At 35.0% G+C, this 11,875-nt stretch overlaps 1 non-coding gene across 1 annotated transcript; it reads left to right on the top strand.

Annotated features, from left to right (window-relative positions):
- The first annotated feature begins 4,794 nt into the window (after positions 1-4,794).
- On the top strand, positions 4,795-4,868 carry Trnai-aau (transfer RNA isoleucine (anticodon AAU)). The gene has a single exon. It is a non-coding gene; the product is annotated as a tRNA-Ile (tRNA).
- The last annotated feature ends 7,007 nt before the right edge of the window (positions 4,869-11,875 follow it).

Below are 11,875 nucleotides of genomic sequence, written 5' to 3' on the forward strand. Positions count from 1 at the left end.
TTCCCTCTGAGAGTGGGACCACTACAGAGTTCTACCAACCAGTAAGACTCAAGATGTTGGGATGGTCTTTAGATCAGCCCTCTCCTTTATCCTCCAGGTCCAATTTAACAAAGCTTCCACTCTTTGTCCAAATAGTTTCTGATGTATGACTTCGTCTTCATCTACACTAAGGACCACTCGGTCCTGACCCTCATCACCTAACACCTGAGTACTATTTCACGAGAGTTCCCTAAGAGAAGACTCAGATTTTAGTTCTCCCTACTTATTTAAATGTTACCTTTAACATGCACAAAATATCATCCCTAAATTCTCAAGTTCAATTCTTGTTCTTATTGTTCTTTCTTTTCTTTCTCAACTGCCAAATTTGGCCCCTTTGACCTCTCCACCAAATTCCTAGCACTCTGTTCCAGTCTAGCTACTCCAGTGTGATCGAGATCTATGTACCTACTCTTCCATTGGTATGGAAAATACTATCTATCCCTCAATGTCACTAGCTTGCTCCTCCATCTTTCAGGTTTCTGCCCACCCTATCAAAATGCATGTCCTACCTCCCGTGACATTTGTCATTGCACTTACTTACTACCTTACATATTTATTTATTTGCCCTTACTCTCTCATACAATCTAAACTGTTCATTCCCATGCCCTATGATCTACTTCTTTAACAAATGTGGACAAGCATCATAATTATTTTGTGTGCTGACATTGAGAAACTTAACACGATTACCAAATAAGCAAATGAACTTTGCTCTCTTCCCTGTACATTGTTAATGCTTCATATTTTTCCTCCCTGCTATATAGTAGGTGATTAAAAACTAATAAATCATAATAGTGATTAGCATGAATTACTGACTTCCCAACACACACTCAGTCTTCACAACTCAATGAAGCAGGTACTGATAACTAGCTAGCTTAATGTCATAAAACAGTTTGTGAAAGAGTCAGAAGTCAAACCCAGGTTAGCCTTACTCCACACCACTTCCACCTGAAAATACATTAAGTACCTTTTAGAAAAAAAGAACTCCTTTGAGAGGACATTAAAAAATTTAATCTCTTTGGAACCAGGTGGGCGAGTGAGTGAATGAATAAATGAATGATTAATTGGTCCCATTTTCCATTTTATTAATGGTGTTTAATAACCTGATTCCAAGCTAACTCAGAGAAGAGATGGGTTTCATCCAGAGAGAGCATCTTGTGAATAGTTGCTGTTAAGCAGACAGTCTGACCATTTGCCAAAGAGTTAGCAGAGGATACTTCTGAGCTGCGTGGGAGGCACAGCTCCATAATCTCTAAGGTCCCTTTGAGATCAACTGATGCAATCTATGATTCCAAAAGGAAAACTAAAACTCACAAATGACTGACTATAGTATATATAAAAGGGAACTCAAATTGATCTAACTGGTCTTTCTTTTATGCTTTTCTGAAAAAGAAGCCACCATTTCAGGGTGGCTCCAAGAGATAGCAATCGGAATATCAACATTTTGAACTCTATCAGCTTTAATTCATTTTTTCCTTTAAGTTTGCACTTTTGTAGCACTGACTTTTCTCTAGAGTCAGAGAAAATAACAATGGTAAATAATGAGCACTTCGTGTTCCTGGAACAAACTACCCGATGCTAGAAATGCCGGCTTCAGCAAGTGCTGAGAAAGCATCCAGATGTTAGCCAGCTGAAACAATATATATTCTTTCATCTAAATAAAAAAATTCATCTTCATTTAAAAATTGGAAGTCAAAAATGGAGCACAGGATTCCCAATAAGACTCAAAAAATGGCAAATATTAATGTTATTTGCCAGAAGATACCCTTTTAGTCCCTAAAACACTGAAGTCAAGATGCAATAACTTACCTTTCTGATTTCTGTATTTTGAGCTAAGAATAGAAAAGATGCTTTGTATTTATTTGGTTATTACTTGACAATTTCTGATCACTGTCTGCATTGGAAGTATGAGATAATACGCCCCTGTCTGGGAAGTACAGAAAGAGAAGGTAGATGATAAAAAGGAATTGGGAATTGTACAGACTCAGGAGGCCTGGGGAGGGAGAGGAAAGCCTCTATCCTCTCCTTTTTAAATTCCCTAAATGGGAAAATAGAACCAATTGCTAAAGAACCTTGAAAAATTTAGAAATAAACAGTAGTGCTCAGAGTCACAGGAAATGAAATTTTATTCCCATAGAAATTAAGTTGAGAAAAATGGAATTATAAACTGAAACCAAAGCATGCGTACTTTGATTTTTCACTAGGGTTTGCTGCTATCAGATGAACCAGGATGGACCAGAGCATGTCTCTCGAAGTGTGGCTCACGGACTTCCAGAACCAGAATTATAGCATGACTTCATTTGTTTTAAATCAGAAAATAAAAGAAAAGAGTAAAAATTCATGCCAATTTATCAGATCAAATAAATAAATATTCCTGGGTGCTCAGACAATCCACATGTCATTAGAAACTCCCAGTGATTCATATTTACACTAGAGTTTGGTATCTTTGGGACTTGAATACCATTTTTAGGTGATTGATATTTTTCAGAGAAATCTGGAGTTCAGGGAAACTTCTGATTAGTTCTGAGTATAGTAGAAGAATGAAGGGAGATTCAGTTCAACTTTTAGGAAACAGAAACCAAATTTAGAAAAAGAAATTTTTGTTGGAAAATAATAACGGAAGCTAGAACTAACCTTTTTGATGCTTATTTCCCTTACTTTGTTCTATCTTAGAACAAAAAGCAGATGCAGTAAGTAGAATCAGTCAACTAGCTTATTTAGAAAACCTTCATGTGTCTTTAAAAGACTTTTTTTTTTCAGTTTACCATGATATTTTCCAAGGTCACTTTGCTTATCTGTTCTTTTCCATGTTGGGACATCTATAAAACTGACAACCCAGGGCTAATCTTAGACAAAAGCATGAAATAACAAAAATTTTCCTAAATAAGTAATTTAGAGGTTACATTAGTTCCCTGTGGCTACCATAACAAACTACCACAAATAGAGTGGTTTAAGACAACAGAAATTTACCCTCTCACAGTTCTGGGGACCAGGAGTACAAAATCAAGATGCTGTCAGGGTGGTGTACTCTCTAGAGGCTCTGGGGAATGATCTGTTCCATTGCAGATTCTGGGGGTTGCTGGCAATCCTTGGTGTTCCTTGGTTTGTAGATAAATCTCTCCAATCTGTGCCTCAGTCTTTACGTGTTATTCTCTTCTCTGAGTCTGTGTCCAAATTTCGCACTTCTTATAAGAAAACAGCCATTGAAGTTAGCACCACTTCAATGTAATATGACCTCATGTTAATTTCATGACAGCTGCAGAGATCCTATGTCCAAAGGAGATCATTATTCCAGGGACTAGGGATCAGGATGTGAACAATTTTGACAAGGAGACACAATTTTGTTTAACACACTGAGTAAAAGTTAAAGAGATGCTTGAAGGCAAAATTGAAGTTATTTTCTTTCCACTTCATGTCACCTTCTCTTCTGTGTGTCTGCACTTTGTCTTCTGTCTCTTATAAAGACATATGACACTGGATTTAGATTCCACCAACATTATTCAAGATAATTTCCTACCTCAAAGTTCTCAATAAAGGATCTTCCAAGACCATTTTTCCATTAAAATCATAAGAGTTACAGGTCCTAGAGGTTAGGAAATGAACATTTCCTTTTAAATGCCAACATTTAACCCACCATAGAGGTAACAGAATTTTAAAACATAATTGTCTCCTGTCTGAAATGCTTTGGGTCTACTCTTGTCCAAAGTGGACCAAATCAAATTATTCTTTAAGTCATTTCTAATTATTTTAATTCAATAATTTTATATTGATGTTAGAGTTTGGGTTTCCAAGACCTCAACTAAAGAGAAAAAAATAAGCAAATCTATCAGAAGTAAAGTCAACACAATATATTCTATGTTCAATAGCTTTAAATTGACCAAAATTATTTTAAGTACATTTAACCTGAAAGGTAAGCACTACGACTCACATAGTCTAGCTGGTAACCAATTGATCAAAAGGCTCAGTGGTAATAAGATTCAAATGGAAACTGAACTTGAAGACAAGAAAAGAGCTGTCAAAATCAAAAGAAAAAAAATGAACTCAACTTCTACTTCACAGTCCTTCCAGGGCTCAGCCTTAGTCTTGTTCTCTAATATTTGGGATATTCAACCATATTACTGATGATGATGTATTCAAAAGTTGGCACTTGCAAAATTCTCAGATTTTAGAATTAAAATCAGAAAGACCAAGAAAAAAGCACCAGCATATGTTCAACTACACCATGTAAGACCCCTCTGGATTGATAAGACTTCAAAGGCTGACTACATGAAGTAACCACGCCAACCAGAAAGGAAGTAAGTCAGAAAATCTATATTTTGGCAAACTAAAGTCACTTTACTCTGGAGCCAATTTAATAAAACTTTAAGTTGAATAAATTGCATAACATCTCTTTCTTTTCTCATTTCCTAGTTCAAATCAATAATCTCTAAACCAGGGTATGTAAGATCATGTACTAGGGTAAAAAAAAGAACATCTGTCTTGTTTTTAATCTTAAAATGTAAGAAAGAAATCAAATTTTACTTACACTTAAATATACAATATCATCTCTTTTTAACTCACACAATTTTAAATTACTGAGATACATAACATTTTTACTAATGGGAATGTGTAGTAGTTTTACTTATGCAGATGAGGGATCTAAAAAAATTGAAGGCTCTTAATTTAACCAAATCTAAAATAATTTAACTATTTTTTTCTTTCCAATAAACCACATAGATTGTATAATATAAATTGCACTCATTCAAATATGATTATAGCTGGGGATGTGGCTCAAGTGGTAGAGCACCTGCCTAATAAGCAGGAGGCCCTGAGTTCAAACCCCAGTACTGCAAAAAACAAAACAAACAAATATGATTATAAATTATACTTCTTTGGTGTCATTGTAGGTTAAATATGGGTCCACATGCTCAAGAGAGAAACCATTCAATAGGATTGTATTTGCATAAGTTTCCAGCATGTCACATCTCTAATGGAATATCTTCCAAAAATATCAACAAGAAAACCCTACCCTAGCTATTCAGCAGTTTAGAAAAAATAAAGAAAAAAATGAAGATCAAATTCACTGAGTTCTTCAGTCTTCATAAAAAGTCAACATTTACTAATGTTACATGGAGGACATCCTGTAATTTAATTATTGTAGTCTAAAACACCGGCATTATCGGATTCCATGTATGGTGTAAATTCTCTTTCCCTTGTTGACAGTCCTAAATCACTGGAGAAAAATGTGAATTACCTGATTTGTTCTAAGAATTGACTAATAACTTTTATGACCAAGGACTGGCTTTAATTTGTCTTAAATCTCACTAAAATCATTATTCTCAGCTGTCATGTCAGGACAAAATGATAAGCTATGTGTCACAAACATTTTTATTTCTAACAATAATTCAAGTTTAGTCAATGTTTAAATAATCTGTGCTTTCTGTCTGCTACCATTCCTCCCTTCTCTTCTAGTACAAAATCCTTGCTTTCAGTTTATAAACTGCATCCTGATTTCCTTGGGACAGCTGTCTAGAAAAGGACTTGCACTCTCCTCCCACAGGCATGTGATAGGCTGTTCCAAGGACTCCAAACCCTAGCTCACTCATTAGTCCAAACGGACAACTAGCCAAACAGGGCCAATCAGAACCATTTGCAGCATTGAAATAAATGATGCCAGGACTAGAGGGGAGAAATTTTAATTTACTTTCTGAGATCACTGGTGCTAAGGGTGATATAAGCCTAGTGCAACTGGAGCCATTTTTACCACCCAGATGGCAGGGGGAATCTGCTTGAAAATAAAATCAACACAGAGGAAGAAAAAATTGACAGAGGAGAGACAGCAAAGGCACCCAGTTTTACACCATTTTTATTATGTGGAGGCAATAATGTCCCTTTTGGGATGGGTTTCTACCACAAGGGATGATACTAGAATGCAAGTTATTGCTGTAATAATGTCACTTGTACTTTCTGGATCCATTTTCTTGAGTGACCAAAAGGTAGACCTCTAAATAGCCCAAAATCACTCACATGACTGTGGTTACACTGAGTGTGCCAGACGTGATCATCATCCACACTCACACACAACTCAGAACATTGCCTTATTAGAGCTCACTAAGAGTACTACATAGAATTTTCTATTCAACAAACACAAAAACATAATGCTTGAATTTCCTCCAATAAATCCTGCCCATTAGATAATCTACTTAGTACTATTTGGCATTCTTTTATTTCCTTCCTTATAATTTCTTATTGTCCAATATAGTTTCTTCAAGACCATGCAATATCCAAAACCACTGAATCCAAATTGAACAATAGTATTTTGTGACCTAGCTTTTTACCTCCTGAAGATCACTAAATGGAAATGCCATTGATCAAAACAATAAATAAATCAAACGCTTATTCAGGCTCTTACTCAATTTAAAATATTTTGCTAAGTCAACTGAATAAGCACTTTTCTTTAAAGGCAGACAACAAACAAATGGCCTCATCTTTTTTTTTTTTTTTTTTTTTTTAGAATTTCTATTATTGGCATTTCTGAAAGAATACGGTCCAGGAGGCATACTCCTTGAAAAGTGAAATGGAGTTAAGTCCCTTTCATATCTCTCTCTGTGGTAAAAGCTGGTTCTTCTCTTAACCTCTTTTTCCTGACTATGATGTATTATTAAAAATGGAGGGACATTGTCAGTGGTGTGTGTTGTATAATAGCATTGTAGGACACCATTTATTTTACTTAAAAGGAAGTTTATTTCATCTTGGGCCAACTTGGAAAGCTTTTCAGAGACCATCAGTACAACGACTTTCTTCACATTAGATAAAAGCAAGGACATTGTTTCTACATTGATCTGAAGTCACTTGAAGTCTGAGTTGAGAAAAGGAGAAAATCTTCCCTTGGTACAGAATAATTTTCATATTATGCCCATGCATTCAAGAGCTGCAAAGTGTTTTTGAAATTGAGAATGTTGGTAGAAAAATTTCACCTTTTGGGGGATGTAAACTGAAAATAAGGAGGCAAATTTTATGAGAACAAAAAAAAAGGAATGAAATAAAAAATAAAGTTTAATGTCAACTTTAAATGTCAATGTATTCTAAGAGTGCAAATAGTGAAGACTTAGGTTTAAATCATACCAGTTACTTGAATATCTGCAATTTCTTATTTGTAATTCATAAGTGGTAGGTGAATGTGTTCTGTACTGTTTATTTATAGAGTCCTTAGCATATGGCTTCCCAGGGATATTTTCCCAGCAAACATTTTATTCAAATCGCCAGACAGTAAATATTTTAGAGTCTGTAGTTTATCTTGTCTCTTCTAAATTCTGCTATTGTTGTGTGCAAGCATCTATAGATAATACATAAAAAATTGTGTATGTTCCAACAAAACTTTACTTACCAAATCAAGTGATGGGGTGGATTTGGCCTTTATGTTGGAGTTTACCAACACATCCCTGTTGAACATGGACTCTAAATTATTATATGAGCTTTTGAGAATGCAATGGTTTATGCACTTACTAAATGGAACGTTTTCCCAAAAATCAGAAGATGGTTTCTCTTTATAAATTTACTGATAGCATATCTATGTAATATTTCTGGAGGGCATTCCCCTAAGGCTTACATTTCTAAAGTGAAGAGGAGAGAAAATATTTTGGAGGAAGAAAATGAAGAGGATTGTCAGTAAGAGAGGTTTCAAACTCATGCTTTGATTTGAAGCAGACCAACTTTGCTTTTGCCTACTTTACATATTTGAGTAGTGCAAATTCATTTGGAAAAATATTCTGCATTTCCATTGAGAAAAAAAAACTGGAAAACCACTCTAAGTCATTGATTTAAGTCATTTCCAGCCCTTGTTGTCATTCAAAATCATACATGTGAGCCTTAGGTATAGGGAATTCTACAAAATAAGGATCTACTTGAGATGAAATGTCAAAAAACTATACACTTGTCAAGAGTCTTAATACAGGATCCTAGCGAACCAAGAAATGACAACAGGAGGCAGATATTAGCAGTGTCAAAATAAAGACACAGTCATACTACTGCTTAGAACTGCTGGTTTGGTGGGGAGAGGACTGCACCTTTAGGTTTTCAGAAGCTGCCCCATATACACACTGATGCAAATTTTAATAAAGCAAGGGAAGTAGTTTTTCAGCAGTGCTCAGATTACCTGTGACAGCCATAACTGAGTAAGCAAGAGGGGTGCTGAGAAGAAGGTAACAGACCATGCAGAGAGAGGAAGAACTGAGCAAGTACTCAGAGGTGATCCTCACTGATTGCAATGTAAAGCTTGTAGATGTATATTGAGCTACATACGTCTTTCTAATCCAGAGACTGAAGCTACTATTGATTTTGTCAGGTCTGGAAACCATGATCACTGCCTAAATGCTGTAACACACAAAGAATTACAATCTAAGATACAGATTATCCCCTAAGAAACACCAAAGGAATTGATATAGAATTGGGGACAAATGAGATACTTTAATTACATTGCAAGTTAAATTATTCACTCCAGACCTGGAACTCAGGAATTTGGAGAAAGAATTATAAAACCAATACTCCAAATCAATACAACTTATGATATCCCTGAATTTCATCCTCTAGTTTCTGTGTTCATCTTTGACCCCAGTATCTCACCAATCTATTACCTACCTCTTAGAGGTAATAAAGACACAAGGGCTGGAAAGCAGAGCAGTCCCTAAATGGGGAGTCCTGAAAGAATTCAACTCACTTGAATAAATTTATGGTTCATTTAATCTCAAGAACAGAATGAGAAAGTCAAAGGGGTGCAGATATGTTCTCACTTCTGAATTATGTTCATGAGGAATGCTCAACAACTTTCAACCAAGACTAGCTTGTGTTTTGGTTCAGTTGCCACCAAGTAAATGGCATAATTTAGTCTAAATTCTTGTAATCCAAAGAGAATGGCTTTCTATAAACATAATTTATAGATTCAATGAGGATATAGTCTAAAATCCTAAATTAACAATGATGTTTTAGAAAACTAGGTATTAGAATGAATATATAACTTTTGTATAATGTATAGTAATTGTACAAAATAATGGGTTGCATTATGACATTTTCATCCATGCATTTAATGTACTTTGATCATATTCACTCCTTTATTACGCTCACTGATGTCTTCCAAATACATAAATTTTAACTACCATTAACAAAATGTATTTGCATAAACACACACCCAAAGAGAGAGTTAAAAGCACAGATTCCCGACCTTTCTCTGTTAATGGCGTCCTTAGTATTTCAGCAATCTTTTCCCAAGAACCTCTAGACCAGAAAAATGTCTTAACAGTTCCATTTATTAACTAGTTAGAAATTAAAAAAAAACAGCTTTTTAAAGCTATGAAATCAGCAATAGGAGTGTAGCATAATCTAATGTTGAAACTGTGAACTACCTTGAGTTTCATGTAGTGACCAACAGGTATATTGAACATGGCTGTCTTCCCCTTGAAAACATGTAACATCCCACCCCATTCCTGTGCATTTGCTGCAATACCTTGGATGCTCAGCACACAGTTCAGACACCACTGGTTTAGAGCAAATCTAGGTTCTATTCTATATTTATCCTCACACCCCAATTTGGTCACACAAAAGCTAGCATTTTAACATTCTCATCTCTATACAATCTAAAATAGACCGTTCCTTCAAGTTGAAGAAACAAAGCAAAACTTGAAGTCAACTTTATTTGAGATGTCAAAAAGAAACAATGGTTGTCTTAGACACTGTCTGTTTAAGACTCTTCTTCCATGGAACAGTCTCAATTGCCTACACATAACTTATCTAGGGAAAAACTGCTTTTGTCCTTTCACAGCAGAGTTAATAATTTTCCTTTTGCCCCAGAAGCAAAGTTAAAGAAATGGATGCAGCATGTTTTTGCCACTCTGAATGCATTTCATTGGAAAAAAATTGAGATGCATATCTTTGATTAATCAAGAGATTTTCAAATTTCCTCAACACACAAGTAGCTTGTCATTCACATGGAGTTTCATCATTAGGTTTTCACACATAGTCAGGTTTCAACAACAGATTTCAAGTTTATTCTGTAAAAAAAAATTAAATAGAATATTTTCAAAGGATTTCAGTTTTAAAAATAAATAAATAAATAAATAAACATCTAATGATATCATCTGACCAGAGAGGAATCCTGGGTATGTGTATGTGTGCACCTGTGTGCATGCAAATACCACAGAGAGATAAAAAGGAGGAAAATGCTGGTGTGTGATTAAAGGTATGTTATTATGAACTTGTCACAATGTGAATTTGACAGAATGAGTGTAGGCAAACAGGGAGAAAGAAGTCTATACTCAACCAGTGAACCGAACAACTGCAGTAGGCCAAAAGATTTTCTCCTATCATTGACAGTTTTTGTACCCAAAACGATTCTATCAAAACATGCTAAATACCAATGATAACTAAGAACAAATTGCAGCATTCCAAAAGCAATCTGAGCTGGACTGCTTTCTCCTTCCTCCCCACATTCCTTAGAGGCCTTATCACAACAGCAACCTATGCACCATAAACAGTGTTACCAACCAACTAGGCAACTGACCTCTTCCCAAGCAGTGGTTTAAGACTACCCTCTGCTCTCACAATTGGTAAGACGTTCTGCATTAACATTTGCACTGATGTCCCCTGATGGTAAAGACAGGCTCTTGTTGCATTCACAATTAGCAAAAGAGCCAGCAGGAACAACTTCAGGAAGGGCCCTCGTGTAAGCTTAAGTTGAAACTGGCAGTTTCTCAATATAGAATTACGAGTTTATTGTCATTGTCTCTGAAACATATCAGTGCACAAAGATCAGCAAATTTTGCTAGAAATTATAAGATTGTATGTGGAATTAATTATTGGATTATGTTTATTTAAACACAAACTTTAAAATCTGAAAGAAATGCAGTAAAGGCATTAAATGTGGTATTCATTACACATAGAAAGATATTTAAATTTGCTGTAAAACATGACTACATTACCATTTAAACTTTTTTTAAAAAGATTAAAAGAAGCTTAAATTTCAGTAAATACTTACACTCAAAAATCCATAGTCGCTACGTATGTAGCCTTAAATTAAATGAGATTAATATTGTGCCAGGAATTAAATAAATGCTAATATTGAACAATGCATAAAATAATACCAATCAGTTGCCAAAAGCAATTTTTCTGAATCTTTTCACAGTATAGTAAGATATGTGTAACATATAAAGTGTCTTAGGGTGGAGCGTGCAAGCAAAAATAAAGCCAGATGTGAGCAAAATGACCCCAGTATAAGCTGTCTTGTCCTCTTGTTATTTCCCTATTACTGTGTAATGGAGCTCAATATGGGAAGGAACCATTATATTCTGGCAATAGAAACAACCTAAAAGAAACAGATTTCTACATTTTTATCCTAATCCATTTAGAACTTCCTAGAAACAGGAATAGCAGAATTATGGTAAGTCCAGAAATTTTAACTTAAAAGTAGTCAAAGTAATCGGGTTTTCCATCTGGTGAAGCTAAACGGTGTCATGAATACCGGTGAAATAGCAAAACTTTCTTTAAAAATATTTTCAAAGAATTTGCTAACAAGAGCATTATAGACCTTGAAACAGCCATCTTTAGTAAATATTCCTTTACTAACCTCTCTGGTTTTATTTCTTTCTCTATAAAATGGAGATAATAATAATAACGCTAACCTCATAAGCTTATTGCAAAGAGTAAATGGGTCGGCACATGCTTATATACTCAGATAGATACATCTCAAAATTCAGATTGTTATTTTTCCTTTAGAGAGATAATTCAGTATATCACTGTGTTGTGGAACATTTTGCAAACAAACACAATATTTCTGTAGAGCTTATAGCATTTACCTTAAGTAGGATAAATG

Source organism: Castor canadensis, chromosome 14 (genome assembly GCF_047511655.1).
Source record: "Castor canadensis chromosome 14, mCasCan1.hap1v2, whole genome shotgun sequence".
In the NCBI taxonomy this organism is placed as follows: Eukaryota; Metazoa; Chordata; class Mammalia; order Rodentia; family Castoridae; genus Castor; species Castor canadensis.